This window comes from Osmia lignaria, unplaced genomic scaffold (genome assembly GCF_051020975.1).
Source record: "Osmia lignaria lignaria isolate PbOS001 unplaced genomic scaffold, iyOsmLign1 scaffold0005, whole genome shotgun sequence".
Classification (NCBI taxonomy): Eukaryota; Metazoa; Arthropoda; class Insecta; order Hymenoptera; family Megachilidae; genus Osmia; species Osmia lignaria.
In genome coordinates this window covers 7,438,166-7,458,110 of record NW_027478162.1, presented here as the reverse complement: position 1 = coordinate 7,458,110, position 19,945 = coordinate 7,438,166, and positions in this window count along the sequence as shown.

Here is a 19,945-nt window from a genome sequence, read left to right as displayed (position 1 = left end):
TATGTTGGTGCGGCTTCGGAACTTTTAAATATCTTGATATATCTCGAGAACTACGCATCTGATCAAAAAATATCATAGAACATGAAAAGTAGGACACTTAATTCTCTACAAAAAAGGTCTCTTAACATTTTGCCATAGCTCTCTTCGTTTCCGAGATATTTGCAGATTTATCTCAAGGGAAGGGGCCTGACGGACATATTTCGAGATATTTCTTCTTCTTGTTGTTCTTCTTCTGCACAGCTAAGCTGGAAGTGGCATTTGCGGCTCGCACTAGTGCAGAGTTATCTCAAAGAAAGGGGCCACGGTGTTTCTGTATCCCTATTATGTTGGTGCGGCTTCGGAACTTTTAAATATCTCGATATATCTCGAGAACTACGCTTCTGATCAAAAAATATCATAGAACATAAATTGTAGGAAACATAATTCTCTACAAAAAACGTCTCTTAACATTCTGCCATAGCTCGCTTCGTTTCCGAGATATTTGCAGATTTATCTCAAGGGAAGGGGCCTGACGGACATATTTCGAGATATTTCTTCTTCTTGTTGTTCTTCTTCTGCACAGCTAAGCTGGAAGTGGCATTTGCGGCTCGCACTAGTGCAGACTTATCTCAAAGAAAGGGGCCACGGTGTTTCTGTATCTCTATTATGTTGGTGCGGCTTCGGAACTTTTAAATATCTTGATATATCTCGAGAACTACGCATCTGATCCAAAAATATCATAGAACATGAAAAGTAGGAAACTTAATTCTCTACAAAAGAGGTCTCTTAACATTTTGCCATAGCTCGCTTCGTTTCCGAGATATTTGCAGATATATCTCAAGGGAAGGGGCCTGACGGACATATTTCGAGATATTTCTTCTTCTTGTTGTTCTTCTTCTGCACAGCTAAGCTGGAAGTGGCATTTGCGGCTCGCACTAGTGCAGAGTTATCTCAAAGAAAGGGGCCACGGTGTTTCTGTATCCCTATTATGTTGGTGCGGCTTCGGAACTTTTAAATATCTTGATATATCTCGAGAACTACGCATCTGATCAAAAAATATCATAGAACATAAAAAGTAGGAAACTTAATTCTCTACAAAAAAGGTCTCTTAACATTTTGCCATAGCTCGCTTCGTTTCCGAGATATTTGCAGATTCAGCTCAAAGGAACTGGCCTGACGGACATATTTCGAGATATTTCTTCTTCTTGTTGTTCTTCCTCTGCACAGCTAAGCTGGAAGTGGCATTTGCAGCTCGCAATAGTGCAGAGTTATCTCAAAGAAAGGGGCCACGGTGTTTCTGTATCTCTATTATGTTGGTGCGGCTTCGGAACTTTTAAATATCTTGATATATCTCGAGAACTACGCATCTGATCAAAAAATATCATAGAACATAAAAAGTAGGAAACTTAATTCTCTACAAAAAAGGTCTCTTAACATTTTGCCATAGCTCGCTTCGTTTCCGAGATATTTGCAGATTTATCTCAAGGGAAGGGGCCTGACGGACATATTTCGAGATATTTCTTCTTCTTGTTGTTCTTCTTCTGCACAGCTAAGCTGGAAGTGGCATTTGCGGCTCGCACTAGTGCAGACTTATCTCAAAGAAAGGGGCCACGGTGTTTCTGTATCTCTATTATGTTGGTGCGGCTTCGGAACTTTTAAATATCTTGATATATCTCGAGAACTACGCATCTGATCAAAAAATATCATAGAACATGAAAAGTAGGAAACTTAATTCTCTACAAAAGAGGTCTCTTAACATTTTGCCATAGCTCGCTTCCTTTCCGAGATATTTGCAGATATATCTCAAGGGAAGGGGCCTGACGGACATATTTCGAGATATTTCTTCTTCTTGTTGTTCTTCTTCTGCACAGCTAAGCTGGAAGTGGCATTTGCGGCTCGCACTAGTGCACAGTTATCTCAAAGAAAGGGGCCACGGTGTTTCTGTATCTCTATTATGTTGGTGCGTCTTCGGAACTTTTAAATATCTCGATACATCTCGAAAACTACGCTTCTGATCAAAAAATATCATAGAACATAAATTGTAGGAAACATAATTCTCTACAAAAAACGTCTCTTAACATTTTGCCATAGCTCGCTTCGTTTCCGAGATATTTGCAGATTCAGCTCAAAGGAACTGGCCTGACGGACATATTTCGAGATATTTCTTCTTCTTGTTGTTCTTCCTCTGCACAGCTAAGCTGGAAGTGGCATTTGCAGCGCGCAATAGTGCAGAGTTATCTCAAAGAAAGGGGCCACGGTGTTTCTGTATCTCTATTATGTTGGTGCGGCTTCGGAACTTTTAAATATCTTGATATATCTCGAGAACTACGCATCTGATCAAAAAATATCATACTACATAAAAAGTAGGAAGCTTAATTCTCTACAAGAAAGGTCTCTAAACATTTTGCCATAGCTCGCTTCGTTTCCGAGATATTTGCAGATTTATCTCAAGGGAAGGGGCCTGACGGACATATTTCGAGATATTTCTTCTTCTTGTTGTTCTTCTTCTGCACAGCTAAGCTGGAAGTGGCATTTGCGGCTCGCACTAGTGCAGACTTATCTCAAAGAAAGGGGCCACGGTGTTTCTGTATCTCTATTATGTTGGTGCGGCTTCGGAACTTTTAAATATCATGATATATCTCGAGAACTACGCGTCTGATCAAAACATATCATAGAAGATAAAAAGTAGGAAACTTAATTCTCTACAAAAACGGTCTCTTAACATTTTGCCATAGCTCGCTTCGTTTCCGAGATATTTGCAGATTTATCTCAAGGGAAGGGGCCTGACGGACATATTTCGAGATATTTCTTCTTCTTGTTGTTCTTCTTCTGCACAGCTAAGCTGGAAGTGGCATTTGCAGCGCGCAATAGTGCAGAGTTATCTCAAAGAAAGGGGCCACGGTGTTTCTGTATCTCTATTATGTTCGTGCGGCTTCGGAACTTTTAAATATCTTGATATATCTCGAGAACTACGCATCTGATCAAAAAATATCATAGAATATAAATTGTAGGAAACATAATTCTCTACAAAAAACGTCTCTCAACATTTTGCCATAGCTCGCTTCGTTTCCGAGATATTTGCAGATTCAGCTCAAAGGAACTGGCCTGACGGACATATTTCGAGATGTTTCTTCTTCTTGTTGTTCTTCCTCTGCACAGCTAAGCTGGAATGGCATTTGCAGCTCGCAATAGTGCAGAGTTATCTCAAAGAAAGGGGCGACGGTGTTTCTGTATCTCTATTATGTTGGTGCGGCTTCGGAACTTTTAAATATCTTGATATATCTCGAGAACTACGCATCTGATCAAAAAATATCATAGAACATAAAAAGTAGGAAACTTAATTCTCTACAAAAAAGGTCTCTCAACATTTTGCCATAGCTCGCTTCGTTTCCGAGATATTTGCAGATTTATCTCAAGGGAAGGGGCCTGACGGACATATTTCGAGATATTTCTTCTTCTTGTTGTTCTTCTTCTGCACAGCTAAGCTGGAAGTGGCATTTACAGCTCGCAATAGTGCAGAGTTATCTCAAAGAAAGGGGCCACGGTGTTTCTGTATCTCTATTATGTTGGTGCGGCTTCGGAACTTTTAAATATCTTGATATATCTCGAGAACTACGCATCTGATCAAAAAATATCATAGAACATGAAAAGTAGGAAACTTAATTCTCTACAAAAAAGGTCTCTTAACATTTTGCCATAGCTCGCGTCGTTTCCGAGATATTTGCAGATTTATCTCAAGGGAAGGGGCCTAACGGACATATTTCGAGATATTTCTTCCTCTTGTTGTTCTTCTTCTGCACAGCTAAACTGGAAGTGGCATTTCCAGCTCGCAATCGTGCGGAGTTATCTCAAAGAAAGGGGCCACGGTGTTTCTGTATCTCTATTATGTTGGTGCGGCTTCGGAACTTTTAAATATCTTGATATATCTCGAGAACTACGCATCTGATCAAAAAATATCATACTACATAAAAAGTAGGAAACTTAATTCTCTACAAGAATGGTCTCTAAACATTTTGCCATAGCTCGCTTCGTTTCCGAGATATTTGCAGATTTATCTCCAGGGAAGGGGCCTGACGGACATATTTCGAGATATTTCTTCTTCTTGTTGTTCTTCTTCTGCACAGCTAAGCTGGAAGTGGCATTTGCAGCTCGCAATAGTGCAGAGTTATCTCAAAGAGAGGGGCCACGGTGTTTCTGTATCTCTATTATGTTGGTGCGGCTTCGGAACTTTTAAATATCTTGATATATCTCGAGAACTACGCATCTGATCAAAAAATATCATAGAAGATAAATTGTAGGAAACATAATTCTCTACAAAAAACGTCTCTTAACATTTTGCCATAGCTCGCTTCGTTTCCGAGATATTTGCAGATTCAGCTCAAAGGAACTGGCCTGACGGACATATTTCGAGATATTTCTTCTTCTTGTTGTTCTTCCTCTGCACAGCTAAGCTGGAATGGCATTTGCAGCTCGCAATAGTGCAGAGTTATCTCAAAGAAAGGGGCGACGGTGTTTCTGTATCTCTATTATGTTGGTGCGGCTTCGGAACTTTTAAATATCTTGATATATCTCGAGAACTACGCATCTGATCAAAAAATATCATAGAACATAAAAAGTAGGAAACTTAATTCTCTACAAAAAAGGTCTCCAAACATTTTGCCATAGCTCGCTTCGTTTCCGAGATATTTGCATATTTATCTCAAGGGAAGGGGCCTGACGGACATATTTCGAGATATTTCTTCTTCTTGTTGTTCTTCTTCTGCACAGCTAAGCTGGAAGTGGCATTTGCGGCTCTCACTAGTGCAGAGTTATCTCAAAGAAAGGGGCCACGGTGTTTCTGTATCTCTATTATGTTGGTGCGGCTTCGGAACTTTTAAATATCTCGATATATCTCGAAAACTACGCGTCTGATCAAAAAATATCATAGAACATAAATTGTAGGAAACATAATTCTCTACAAAAAAGGTCTCTTAACATTTTGCCATAGCTCGCTTCGTTTCCGAGATATTTGCAGATTTATCTCAAGGGAAGGGGCCTAACGGACATATTTCGAGATATTTCTTCTTCTTGTTGTTCTTCTTCTGCACAGCTAAACTGGAAGTGGCATTTCCAGCTCGCAATAGTGCAGAGTTATCTCAAAGAAAGGGGTCACGGTGTTTCTGTATCTCTATTATGTTGGTGCGGCTTCGGAACTTTTAAATATCTCGATATATCTCGAAAACTACGCTTCTGATCAAAAAATATCATAGAATGTCAATTGTAGGAAACATTATTCTCTACAAAAAAGGTCTCTTAACATTTTGCCATAGCTCGCTTCGTTTCCGAGATATTTGCAGATTCAGCTCAAAGGAACGGGCCTGACGGACATATTTCGAGATACTTCTTCTTCTTGTTGTTCTTCTTCTGCACAGCTAAGCTGGAAGTGGCATTTGCAGCTCGCACTAGTGCAGAGTTATCTCAATGAAAGGGGCCACGGTGTTTCTGTATCTCTATTATGTTGGTGCGGCTTCGGAACTTTTAAATATCTTGATATATCTCGAGAACTACGCATCTGATCAAAAAATATCATAGAACATGAAAAGTAGGAAACTTAATTCTCTACAAAAAACGTCTCTTAACATTTTGCCATAGCTCGCTTCGTTTCCGAGATATTTGCAGATTTATCTCAAGGGAAGGGGCCTGACGGACATATTTCGAGATATTTCTTCTTCTTGTTGTTCTTCTTCTGCACAGCTAAGCTGGAAGTGGCATTTGCAGCGCGCAATAGTGCAGAGTTATCTCAAAGAAAGGGGCCACGGTGTTTCTGTATCTCTATTATGTTCGTGCGGCTTCGGAACTTTTAAATATCTTGATATATCTCGAGAACTACGCATCTGATCAAAAAATATCATAGAAGATAAATTGTAGGAAACATAATTCTCTACAAAAAACGTCTCTTAACATTTTGCCATAGCTCGCTTCGTTTCCGAGATATTTGCAGATTCAGCTCAAAGGAACTGGCCTGACGGACATATTTCGAGATATTTCTTCTTCTTGTTGTTCTTCCTCTGCACAGCTAAGCTGGAATGGCATTTGCAGCTCGCAATAGTGCAGAGTTATCTCAAAGAAAGGGGCGACGGTGTTTCTGTATCTCTATTATGTTGGTGCGGCTTCGGAACTTTTAAATATCTTGATATATCTCGAGAACTACGCATCTGATCAAAAAATATCATAGAACATAAAAAGTAGGAAACTTAATTCTCTACAAAAAAGGTCTCTTAACATTTTGCCATAGCTCGCTTCGTTTCCGAGATATTTGCATATTTATCTCAAGGGAAGGGGCCTGACGGACATATTTCGAGATATTTCTTCTTCTTGTTGTTCTTCTTCTGCACAGCTAAGCTGGAAGTGGCATTTGCGGCTCTCACTAGTGCAGAGTTATCTCAAAGAAAGGGGCCACGGTGTTTCTGTATCTCTATTATGTTGGTGCGGCTTCGGAACTTTTAAATATCTTGATATATCTCGAGAACTACGCATCTGATCAAAAAATATCATACTACATAAAAAGTAGGAAACTTAATTCTCTACAAGAAAGGTCTCTTAACATTTTGCCATAGCTCGCTTCGTTTCCGAGATATTTGCAGATATATCTCAAGGGAAGGGGCCTGACGGACATATTTCGAGATATTTCTTCTTCTTGTTGTTCTTCTTCTGCACAGCTAAGCTGGAAGTGGCATTTGCGGCTCGCACTAGTGCACAGTTATCTCAAAGAAAGGGGCCACGGTGTTTCTGTATCTCTATTATGTTGGTGCGGCTTCGGAACTTTTAAATATCTTGATATATCTCGAGAACTACGCATCTGATCAAAAAATATCATACAACATAAAAAGTAGGAAACTTAATTCTCTACAAAAAAGGTCTCTTAACATTTTGCCATAGCTCGCTTCGTTTCCGAGATATTTGCAGATTTATCTCAAGGGAAGGGGCCTGACGGACATATTTCGAGATATTTCTTCTTCTTGTTGTTCTTCTTCTGCACAGCTAAGCTGGAAGTGGCATTTGCAGCTCGCAATAGTGCAGAGTTATCTCAAAGAGAGGGGCCACGGTGTTTCTGTATCTCTATTATGTTGGTGCGGCTTCGGAACTTTTAAATATCTTGATATATCTCGAGAACTACGCATCTGATCAAAAAATATCATAGAAGATAAATTGTAGGAAACATAATTCTCTACAAAAAACGTCTCTTAACATTTTGCCATAGCTCGCTTCGTTTCCGAGATATTTGCAGATTCAGCTCAAAGGAACTGGCCTGACGGACATATTTCGAGATATTTCTTCTTCTTGTTGTTCTTCCTCTGCACAGCTAAGCTGGAATGGCATTTGCAGCTCGCAATAGTGCAGAGTTATCTCAAAGAAAGGGGCGACGGTGTTTCTGTATCTCTATTATGTTGGTGCGGCTTCGGAACTTTTAAATATCTTGATATATCTCGAGAACTACGCATCTGATCAAAAAATATCATAGAACATGAAAAGTAGGAAACTTAATTCTCTACAAAAAACGTCTCTTAACATTTTGCCATAGCTCGCTTCGTTTCCGAGATATTTGCAGATATATCTCAAGGGAAGGGGCCTGACGGACATATTTCGAGATATTTCTTCTTCTTGTTGTTCTTCTTCTGCACAGCTAAGCTGGAAGTGGCATTTGCAGCTCGCACTAGTGCAGAGTTATCTCAAAGAAAGGGGCCACGGTGTTTCTGTATCTCTATTATGTTGGTGCGGCTTCGGAACTTTTAAATATCTTGATATATCTTGAGAACTACGCATCTGATCAAAAAATATCATAGAACATAAAAAGTAGGAAACTTAATTTTCTACAAAAAAGGTCTCTTAACATTTTGCCATAGCTCGCTTCGTTTCCGAGATATTTGCAGATTTATCTCAAGGGCAGGGGCCTAACGGACATATTTCGAGATATTTCTTCTTCTTGTTGTTCTTCTTCTGCACAGCTAAACTGGAAGTGGCATTTCCAGCTCGCAATAGTGCAGAGTTATCTCAAAGAAAGGGGTCACGGTGTTTCTGTATCTCTATTATGTTGGTGCGGCTTCGGAACTTTTAAATATCTCGATATATCTCGAAAACTACGCTTCTGATCAAAAAATATCATAGAACGTAAATTGTAGGAAACATTATTCTCTACAAAAAAGGTCTCTTAACATTTTGCCATAGCTCGCTTCGTTTCCGAGATATTTGCAGATTCAGCTCAAAGGAACGGGCCTGACGGACATATTTCGAGATACTTCTTCTTCTTGTTGTTCTTGTTCTGCACAGCTAAGCCGGAAGTGGCATTTGCAGCTCGCACTAGTGCAGAGTTATCTCAAAGAAAGGGGCCACGGTGTTTCTGTATCTCTATTATGTTGGTGCGGCTTCGGAACTTTTAAATATCTCGATATATCTCGAAAACTACGCTTCTGATCAAAAAATATCATAGAACATAAATTGTAGGAAACATAATTCTCTACAAAAAAGGTCTCTCAACATTTTGCCATAGCTCGCTTCGTTTCCGAGATATTTGCAGATTTATCTCAAGGGAAGGGGCCTGACGGACATATTTCGAGATATTTCTTCTTCTTGTTGTTCTTCTTCTGCACAGCTAAGCTGGAAGTGACATTTGCGGCTCGCACTAGTGCAGAGTTATCTCAAAGAAAGGGGCCACGGTGTTTCTGTATCTCTATTATGTTGGTGCGGCTTCGGAACTTTTAAATATCTCGATATATCTCGAAAACTACGCTTCTGATCAAAAAATATCATAGAACATAAATTGTAGGAAACATAATTCTCTACAAAAAACGTCTCTTAACATTTTGCCATAGCTCGCTTCGTTTCCGAGATATTTGCAGATTCAGCTCAAAGGAACGGGCCTGACGGACATATTTCGAGATACTTCTTCTTCTTGTTGTTCTTCCTCTGCACAGCTAAGCTGGAAGTGGCATTTGCAGCTCGCAATAGTGCAGAGTTATCTCAAAGAAAGTGGCCACGGTGTTTCTGTATCTCTATTATGTTGGTGCGGCTTCGGAACTTTTAAATATCTTGATATATCTCGAGAACTACGCATCTGATCAAAAAATATCATAGAACATAAAAAGTAGGAAACTTAATTCTCTACAAAAAACGTCTCTTAACATTTTGCCATAGCTCGCTTCGTTTCCGAGATATTTGCAGATTTATCTCAAGGGAAGGGGCCTGACGGACATATTTCGAGATATTTCTTCTTCTTGTTGTTCTTCTTCTGCACAGCTAAGCTGGAAGTGGCATTTGCGGCTCGCACTAGTGCAGAGTTATCTCAAAGAAAGGGGCCACGGTGTTTCTGTATCTCTATTATGTTGGTGCGGCTTCGGAACTTTTAAATATCTCGATATATCTCGAAAACTACGCTTCTGATCAAAAAATATCATAGAACATAAATTGTAGGAAACATAATTCTCTACAAAAAACGTCTCTTAACATTTTGCCATAGCTCGCTTCGTTTCCGAGATATTTGCAGATTCAGCTCAAAGGAACGGGCCTGACGGACATATTTCGAGATACTTCTTCTTCTTGTTGTTCTTCCTCTGCACAGCTAAGCTGGAAGTGGCATTTGCAGCTCGCAATAGTGCAGAGTTATCTCAAAGAAAGGGGCCACGGTGTTTCTGTATCTCTATTATGTTGGTGCGGCTTCGGAACTTTTAAATATCTTGATATATCTCGAGAACTACGCATCTGATCAAAAAATATCATAGAACATAAAAAATAGGAAACTTAAATCTCTAGAAAAAAGGTCTCTTAACATTTTGCCATAGCTCGCTTCGTTTCCGAGATATTTGCAGATTTATCTCAAGGGAAGGGGCCTGACGGACATATTTCGAGATATTTCTTCTTCTTGTTGTTCTTCTTCTGCACAGCTAAGCTGGAAGTGGCATTTGCGGCTCGCACTAGTGCAGAGTTATCTCAACGAAAGAGGCCACGGTGTTTCTGTATCTCTATTATGTTGGTGCGGCTTCGGAACTTTTAAATATCTTGATATATCTCGAGAACTACGCATCTGATCAAAAAATATCATAGAGCATGAAAAGTAGGAAACTTAATTCTCTACAAAAAAGGTCTCTTAACATTTTGCCATAGCTCTCTTCATTTCCGAGATATTTGCAGATTTATCTCAAGGGAAGGGGCCTGACGGACATATTTCGAGATATTTCTTCTTCTTGTTGTTCTTCTTCTGCACAGCTAAGCTGGAAGTGACATTTGCGGCTCGCACTAGTGCACATTTATCTCAAAGAAAGGGGCCACGGTGTTTCTGTATCTCTATTATGTTGGTGCGGCTTCGGAACTTTTAAATATCTCGATATATCTCGAAAACTACGCTTCTGATCAAAAAATATCATAGAACATAAATTGTAGGAAACATAATTCTCTACAAAAAAGGTCTCTTAACATTTTGCCATAGCTCGCTTCCTTTCCGAGATATTTGCAGATTTATCTCAAGGGAAGGGTCCTGATGGACATATTTCGAGATATTTCTTCCTCTTGTTGTTCTTCTTCTGCACAGCTAAACTGGAAGTGGCATTTCCAGCTCGCAATCGTGCAGAGTTATCTCAAAGAAAGGGGCCACGGTGTTTCTGTATCTCTATTATGTTGGTGCGGCTTCGGAACTTTTAAATATCTTGTTATATCTCGAGAACTACGCCTCTGATCGAAAAATATCATAGAACATAAAAAGTAGGAAACTTAATTATCTACAAAAAAGGTCTCTTAACATTTTGCAATAGCTCGCTTGGTTTCCGAGATATTTGCAGATTTATCTCAAGGGAAGGGGCCTGACGGACATATTTCGAGATATTTCTTCTTCTTATTGTTCTTCTTCTGCACAGCTAAGCTGGAAGTGGCATTTGCAGCGCGCAATAGTGCACAGTTATCTCAAAGAAAGGGGCCACGGTGTTTCTGTATCTCTATTATGTTGGTGCGGCTTCGGAACTTTTAAATATCTTGATATATCTCGAGATCTACGCATCTGATCAAAAAAAATCATACTACATAAAAAGTAGGAAACTTAATTCTCTACAAGAAAGGTCTCTAAACATTTTGCCATAGCTCGCTTCGTTTCCGAGATATTTGCAGATTTATCTCCAGGGAAGGGGCCTGACGGACATATTTCGAGATATTTCTTCTTCTTGTTGTTCTTCTTCTGCACAGCTAAGCTGGAAGTGGCATTTGCAGCTCGCAATAGTGCAGAGTTATCTCAAAGAGAGGGGCGACGGTGTTTCTGTATCTCTATTATGTTGGTGCGGCTTCGGAACTTTTAAGTATCTTGATCTATCTCGAGAACTACGCATCTGATCAAAAAATATCATAGAAGATAAAAAGTAGGAAACTTAATTCTCTACAAAAAAGGTCTCTTAACATTTTGCCATAGCTCGCTTGGTTTCCGAGATATTTGCAGATTTATCTCAAGGGAAGGGGCCTGACGGACATATTTCGAGATATTTCTTCTTCTTATTGTTCTTCTTCTGCACAGCTAAGCTGGAAGTGGCATTTGCAGCGCGCAATAGTGCACAGTTATCTCAAAGAAAGGGGCCACGGTGTTTCTGTATCTCTATTATGTTGGTGCGGCTTCGGAACTTTTAAATATCTTGATATATCTCGAGAACTACGCATCTGATCAAAAAAAATCATACTACATAAAAAGTAGGAAACTTAATTCTCTACAAGAAAGGTCTCTAAACATTTTGCCATAGCTCGCTTCGTTTCCGAGATATTTGCAGATTTATCTCCAGGGAAGGGGCCTGACGGACATATTTCGAGATATTTCTTCTTCTTGTTGTTCTTCTTCTGCACAGCTAAGCTGGAAGTGGCATTTGCAGCTCGCAATAGTGCAGAGTTATCTCAAAGAGAGGGGCGACGGTGTTTCTGTATCTCTATTATGTTGGTGCGGCTTCGGAACTTTTAAGTATCTTGATCTATCTCGAGAACTACGCATCTGATCAAAAAATATCATAGAAGATAAAAAGTAGGAAACTTAATTCTCTACAAAAAAGGTCTCTTAACATTTTGCCATAGCTCGCTTCGTTTCCGAGATATTTGCAGATTTATCTCAAGGGAAGGGGCCTGTCGGACATATTTCGAGATATTTCTTCTTCTTGTTGTTCTTCTTCTGCACAGCTAAGCTGGAAGTGGCATTTGCAGCTCGCACTAGTGCAGAGTTATCTCAAAGAAAGGGGCCACGGTGTTTCTGTATCTCTATTATGTTGGTGCGGCTTCGGAACTTTTAAATATCTTGATATATCTCGAGAACTACGCATCTGATCAAAAAATATCATAGAACATAAAAAGTAGGAAACTTAATTCTCTACAAAAAACGTCTCTTAACATTTTGCCATAGCTCGCTTCGTTTCCGAGATATTTGCAGATTTATCTCAAGGGAAGGGGCCTGACGGACATATTTCGAGATATTTCTTCTTCTTGTTGTTCTTCTTCTGCACAGCTAAGCTGGAAGTGGCATTTGCAGCTCGCACTAGTGCAGAGTTATCTCAAAGAAAGGGGCCACGGTGTTTCTGTATCTCTATTATGTTGGTGCGGCTTCGGAACTTTTAAATATCTCGATATATCTCGAAAACTACGCTTCTGATCAAAAAATATCATAGAACATAAATTGTAGGAAACATAATTCTCTACAAAAAAGGTCTCTTAACATTTTGCCATAGCTCGCTTTGTTTCCGAGATATTTGCAGATTTATCTCAAGGGAAGGGGCCTGACGGACATATTTCGAGATATTTCTTCTTCTTGTTGTTCTTCTTCTGCACAGCTAAGCTGGAAGTGGCATTTGCGGCTCGCACTAGTGCAGAGTTATCTCAAAGAAAGGGGCCACGGTGTTTCTGTATCTCTATTATGTTGGTGCGGCTTCGGAACTTTTAAATATCTCGATATATCTCGAAAACTACGCTTCTGATCAAAAAATATCATAGAACATAAAAAATAGGAAACTTAAATCTCTACAAAAAAGGTCTCTTAACATTTTGCCATAGCTCGCTTCGTTTCCGAGATATTTGCAGATTTATCTCAAGGGAAGGGGCCTGACGGACATATTTCGAGATATTTCTTCTTCTTGTTGTTCTTCTTCTGCACAGCTAAGCTGGAAGTGGCATTTGCGGCTCGCACTAGTGCAGAGTTATCTCAACGAAAGGGGCCACGGTGTTTCTGTATCTCTATTATGTTGGTGCGGCTTCGGAACTTTTAAATATCTTGATATATCTCGAGAACTACGCATCTGATCAAAAAATATCATAGGGCATGAAAAGTAGGAAACTTAATTCTCTACAAAAAAGGTCTCTTAACATTTTGCCATAGCTCTCTTCATTTCCGAGATATTTGCAGATTTATCTCAAGGGAAGGGGCCTGACGGACATATTTCGAGATATTTCTTCTTCTTGTTGTTCTTCTTCTGCACAGCTAAGCTGGAAGTGACATTTGCGGCTCGCACTAGTGCACAGTTATCTCAAAGAAAGGGGCCACGGTGTTTCTGTATCTCTATTATGTTGGTGCGGCTTCGGAACTTTTAAATATCTCGATATATCTCGAAAACTACGCTTCTGATCAAAAAATATCATAGAACATAAATTGTAGGAAACATAATTCTCTACAAAAAAGGTCTCTTAACATTTTGCCATAGCTCGCTTCGTTTCCGAGATATTTGCAGATTTATCTCAAGGGAAGGGTCCTGATGGACATATTTCGAGATATTTCTTCCTCTTGTTGTTCTTCTTCTGCACAGCTAAACTGGAAGTGGCATTTCCAGCTCGCAATCGTGCAGAGTTATCTCAAAGAAAGGGGCCACGGTGTTTCTGTATCTCTATTATGTTGGTGCGGCTTCGGAACTTTTAAATATCTTGATATATCTCGAGAACTACGCCTCTGATCGAAAAATATCATAGAACATAAAAAGTAGGAAACTTAATTATCTACAAAAAAGGTCTCTTAACATTTTGCCATAGCTCGCTTGGTTTCCGAGATATTTGCAGATTTATCTCAAGGAAAGGGGCCTGACGGACATATTTCGAGATATTTCTTCTTCTTGTTGTTCTTCTTCTGCACAGCTAAGCTGGAAGTGGCATTTGCAGCGCGCAATAGTGCAGAGTTATCTCAAAGAAAGGGGCCACGGTGTTTCTGTATCTCTATTATGTTGGTGCGGCCTCGGAACTTTTAAATATCTTGATATATCTCGAGAACTACGCATCTGATCAAAAAAAATCATACTACATAAAAAGTAGGAAACTTAATTCTCTACAAGAAAGGTCTCTAAACATTTTGCCATAGCTCGCTTCGTTTCCGAGATATTTGCAGATTTATCTCCAGGGAAGGGGCCTGACGGACATATTTCGAGATATTTCTTCTTCTTGTTGTTCTTCTTCTGCACAGCTAAGCTGGAAGTGGCATTTGCAGCTCGCAATAGTGCAGAGTTATCTCAAAGAGAGGGGCGACGGTGTTTCTGTATCTCTATTATGGTGGTGCGGCTTCGGAACTTTTAAGTATCTTGATCTATCTCGAGAACTACGCATCTGATCAAAAAATATCATAGAAGATAAAAAGTAGGAAACTTAATTCTCTACAAAAAAGGTCTCTTAACATTTCGCCATAGCTCGCTTCGTTTCCGAGATATTTGCAGATTTATCTCAAGGGAAGGGGCCTGTCGGACATATTTCGAGATACTTCTTCTTCTTGTTGTTCTTCTTCTGCACAGCTAAGCTGGAAGTGGCATTTGCGGCTCGCACTAGTGCAGAGTTATCTCAAAGAAAGGGGCCACGGTGTTTCTGTATCTCTATTATGTTGGTGCGGCTTCGGAACTTTTAAATATCTCGATATATCTCGAAAACTACGCTTCTGATCAAAAAATATCATAGAACATAAATTGTAGGAAACATAATTCTCTACAAAAAACGTCTCTTAACATTTTGCCATAGCTCGCTTTGTTTCCGAGATATTTGCAGATTTATCTCAAGGGAAGTGGCCTGACGGACATATTTCGAGATATTTCTTCTTCTTGTTGTTCTTCCTCTGCACAGCTAAGCTGGAAGTGGCATTTACAGCTCGCAATAGTGCAGAGTTATCTCAAAGAAAGGGGCCACGGTGTTTCTGTATCTCTATTATGTTCGTGCGGCTTCGGTACTTTAAAATATCTTGATATATCTCGAGAACTACGCTTCTGATCGAAAAATATCATAGAACATAAAAAGTAGGAAACTTAATTCTCTACAAAAAAGGTCTCTTAACATTTTGCCATAGCTCGCTTCGTTTCCGAGATATTTGCAGATTTATCTCAAGGGAAGGGGCCTGACGGACATATTTCGAGATATTTCTTCTTCTTGTTGTTCTTCTTCTGCACAGCTAAACTGGAAGTGGCATTTCCAGCTCGCAATAGTGCAGAGTTATCTCAAAGAGAGGGGCCACGGTGTTTCTGTATCTCTATTATGTTGGTGCGGCTTCGGAACTTTTAAATATCTTGATATATCTCGAAAACTACGCTTCTGATCAAAAAATATCATAGAACATAAATTGTAGGAAACATAATTCTCTACAAAAAAGGTCTCTTAACATTTTGCCATAGCTCGCTTCGTTTCCGAGATATTTGCAGATTTATCTCAAGGGAAGGGGCCTGACGGACATATTTCGAGATATTTCTTCTTCTTGTTGTTCTTCTTCTGCACAGCTAAGCTGGAAGTGGCATTTGCGGCTCGCACTAGTGCAGAGTTATCTCAAAGAAAGGGGCCACGGTGTTTCTGTATCTCTATTATGTTGGTGCGGCTTCGGAACTTTTATATATCTTGATATATCTCGAGAACTACGCATCTGATCAAAAAATATCATAGAACATAAAAAGTAGGAAACTTAATTCTCTACAAAAAAGGTCTCTTAACATTTTGCCATAGCTCGCTTCGTTTCCGAGATATTTGCAGATTCAGCTCAAAGGAACTGGCATGACGGACATATTTCGAGATATTTCTTCTTCTTGTTGTTCTTCTTCTGCACAGCTAAGCTGGAAGTGGCATTTGCAGCTCGCAATAGTGCAGAGTTATCCCAAAGAAAGGGGCCACGGTGTTTCTGTATCTCTATTATGTTGGTGCGGCTTCGGAACTTTTAAATATCTCGATATATCTCGAAAACTACGCTTCTGATCAAAAAATATCATAGAACATAAATTGTAGGAAACATAATTCTCTACAAAAAAGGTCTCTTAACATTTTGCCATAGCTCGCTTCGTTTCCGAGATATTTGCAGATTTATCTCAAGGGAAGGGTCCTGATGGACATATTTCGAGATATTTCTTCCTCTTGTTGATCTTCTTCTGCACAGCTAAACTGGAAGTGGCATTTCCAGCTCGCAATCGTGCAGAGTTATCTCAAAGAAAGGGGCCACGGTGTTTCTGTATCTCTATTATGTTGGTGCGACTTCGGAACTTTTAAATATCTTGATATATCTCGAGAACTACGCCTCTGATCGAAAAATATCATAGAACATAAAAAGTAGGAAACTTAATTATCTACAAAAAAGGTCTCTTAACATTTTGCCATAGCTCGCTTGCTTTCCGAGATATTTGCAGATTTATCTCAAGGGAAGGGGCCTGACGGACATATTTCGAGATATTTCTTCTTCTTGTTGTTCTTCTTCTGCACAGCTAAGCTGGAAGTGGCATTTGCAGCGCGCAATAGTGCAGAGTTATCTCAAAGAAAGGGGCCACGGTGTTTCTGTATCTCTATTATGTTGGTGCGGCTTCGGAACTTTTATATATCTTGATATATCTCGAGAACTACGCATCTGATCAAAAAATATCATAGAACATAAAAAGTAGGAAACTTAATTCTCTACAAAAAAGGTCTCTTAACATTTTGCCATAGCTCGCTTCGTTTCGGAGATATTTGCAGATTCATCTCAAAGGAACTGGCATGACGGACATATTTCGAGATATTTCTTCTTCTTGTTGTTCTTCCTCTGCACAGCTAAGCTGGAAGTGGCATTTGCAGCTCGCAATAGTGCAGAGTTATCTCAAAGAAAGGGGCCACGGTGTTTCTGTATCTCTATTATGTTGGTGCGGCTTCGGAACTTTTAAATATCTTGATATATCTCGAGAACTACGCATCTGATCAAAAAATATCATCGAACATAAAAAGTAGGAAACTTAATTCTCTACAAAAAAGGTCTCTTAACATTTTGCCATAGCTCGCTTCGTTTCCGAGATATTTGCAGATTTATCTCAAGGGAAGTGGCCTGACGGACATATTTCGAGATATTTCTTCTTCTTGTTGTTCTTCTTCTGCACAGCTAAGCTGGAAGTGGCATTTGCAGCTCGCAATAGTGCAGAGTTATCTCAAAGAAAGGGGCCACGGTGTTTCTGTATCTCTATTATGTTGGTGCGGATTCGGAACTTTTAAATATCTTGATATATCTCGAGAACTACGCCTCTGATCGAAAAATATCATAGAACATAAAAAGTAGGAAACTTAATTATCTACAAAAAAGGTCTCTTAACATTTTGCCATAGCTCGCTTGGTTTCCGAGATATTTGCAGATTTATCTCAAGGGAAGGGGCCTGACGGACATATTTCGAGATATTTCTTCTTCTTGTTGTTCTTCTTCTGCACAGCTAAGCTGGAAGTGGCATTTGCAGCGCGCAATAGTGCAGAGTTATCTCAAAGAAAGGGGCCACGGTGTTTCTGTATCTCTATTATGTTGGTGCGGCTTCGGAACTTTTAAATATCTTGATATATCTCGAGAACTACGCATCTGATCAAAAAAAATCATACTACATAAAAAGTAGGAAACTTAATTCTCTACAAGAAAGGTCTCTAAACATTTTGCCATAGCTCGCTTCGTTTCCGAGATATTTGCAGATTTATCTCCAGGGAAGGGGCCTGACGGACATATTTCGAGATATTTCTTCTTCTTGTTGTTCTTCTTCTGCACAGCTAAGCTGGAAGTGGCATTTGCAGCTCGCAATAGTGCAGAGTTATCTCAAAGAGAGGGGCGACGGTGTTTCTGTATCTCTATTATGTTGGTGCGGCTTCGGAACTTTTAAGTATCTTGATCTATCTCGAGAACTACGCATCTGATCAAAAAATATCATAGAAGATAAAAAGTAGGAAACTTAATTCTCTACAAAAAAGGTCTCTTAACATTTCGCCATAGCTCGCTTCGTTTCCGAGATATTTGCAGATTTATCTCAAGGGAAGGGGCCTGTCGGACATATTTCGAGATACTTCTTCTTCTTGTTGTGCTTCTTCTGCACAGCTAAGCTGGAAGTGGCATTTGCGGCTCGCACTAGTGCAGAGTTATCTCAAAGAAAGGGGCCACGGTGTTTCTGTATCTCTATTATGTTGGTGCGGCTTCGGAACTTTTAAATATCTCGATATATCTCGAAAACTACGCTTCTGATCAAAAAATATCATAGAACATAAATTGTAGGAAACATAATTCTCTACAAAAAAGGTCTCTTAACATTTTGCCATAGCTCGCTTCGTTTCCGAGATATTTGCAGATTTATCTCAAGGGAAGGGGCCTAACGGACATATTTCGAGATATTTCTTCTTCTTGTTGTCCTTCTTCTGCACAGCTAAGCTGGAAGTGGCATTTGCAGCTCGCACTAGTGCAGAGTTATCTCAAAGAAAGGGGCCACGGTGTTTCTGTATATCTATTATGTTGGTGCGGCTTCGGAACTTTTAAATATCTCGATATATCTCGAAAACTACGCTTCTGATCAAAAAATATCGTAGAACATAAATTGTAGGAAACATAATTCTCTACAAAACAGGTCTCTTAACATTTTGCCATAGCTCGCTTCGTTTCCGAGATATTTGCAGATATATCTCAAGGGAAGGGGCCTGACGGACATATTTCCAGATATTTCTTCTTCTTGTTGTTCTTCTTCTGCACAGCTAAGCTGGAAGTGGCATTTACAGCTCGCAATAGTGCAGAGTTATCTCAAAGAAAGGGGCCACGGTGTTTCTGTATCTCTATTATGTTGGTGCGGCTTCGGAACTTTTAAATATCTTGATATATCTCGAGAACTACGCATCTGATCAAAAAATATCATAGAACATAAAAAGTAGGAAACATAGTTCTCTACAAAAAACGTCTCTCAACATTTTGCGATAGCTCGCTTCGTTTCCGAGATATTTGCAGATACAGCTCAAAGGAACTGGCCTGACGGACATATTTCGAGATATTTCTTCTTCTTGTTGTTCTTCCTCTGCGCAGCTAAGCTGGAAGTGGCATTTGCAGCTCGCAATAGTGCAGAGTTATCTCAAAGAAAGGGGCCACGGTGTTTCTGTATCTCTATTATGTTCGTGCGGCTTCGGAACTTTTAAATATCTTGATATATCTCGAGAACTACGCATCTGATCAAAAAATATCATAGAACATAAAAAGTAGGAAACTTAATTCTCTACAAAAAAGGTCTCTTAACATTTTGCCATAGCTCGCTTCGTTTCCGAGATATTTGCAGATTTATCTCAAGGGAAGGGGCCTGACGGACATATTTCGAGATATTTCTTCTTCTTGTTGTTCTTCTTCTGCACAGCTGAGCTGGAAGTGGCATTTGCAGGTCGCAATAGTGCAGAGTTATCTCAAAGAAAGGGGCCACGGTGTTTCTGTATCTCTATTATGTTGGTGCGGCTTCGGAACTTTTAAATATCTCGATATATCTCGAAAACTACGCTTCTGATCAAAAAATATCATAGAACGAAAATTGTAGGAAATATTATTCTCTACAAAAAAGGTCTCTCAACATTTTGCCATAGCTCGCTTCGTTTCCGAGATATTTGCAGATTCATCTCAAGGGAAGGGGTCTGACGGACATATTTCGAGATATTTCTTCTTCTTGTTGTTCTTCTTCTGCACAGCTAAGCTGGAAGTGGCATTTGCGGCTCGCACTAGTGCAGAGTTATCTCAAAGAAAGGGGCCACGGTG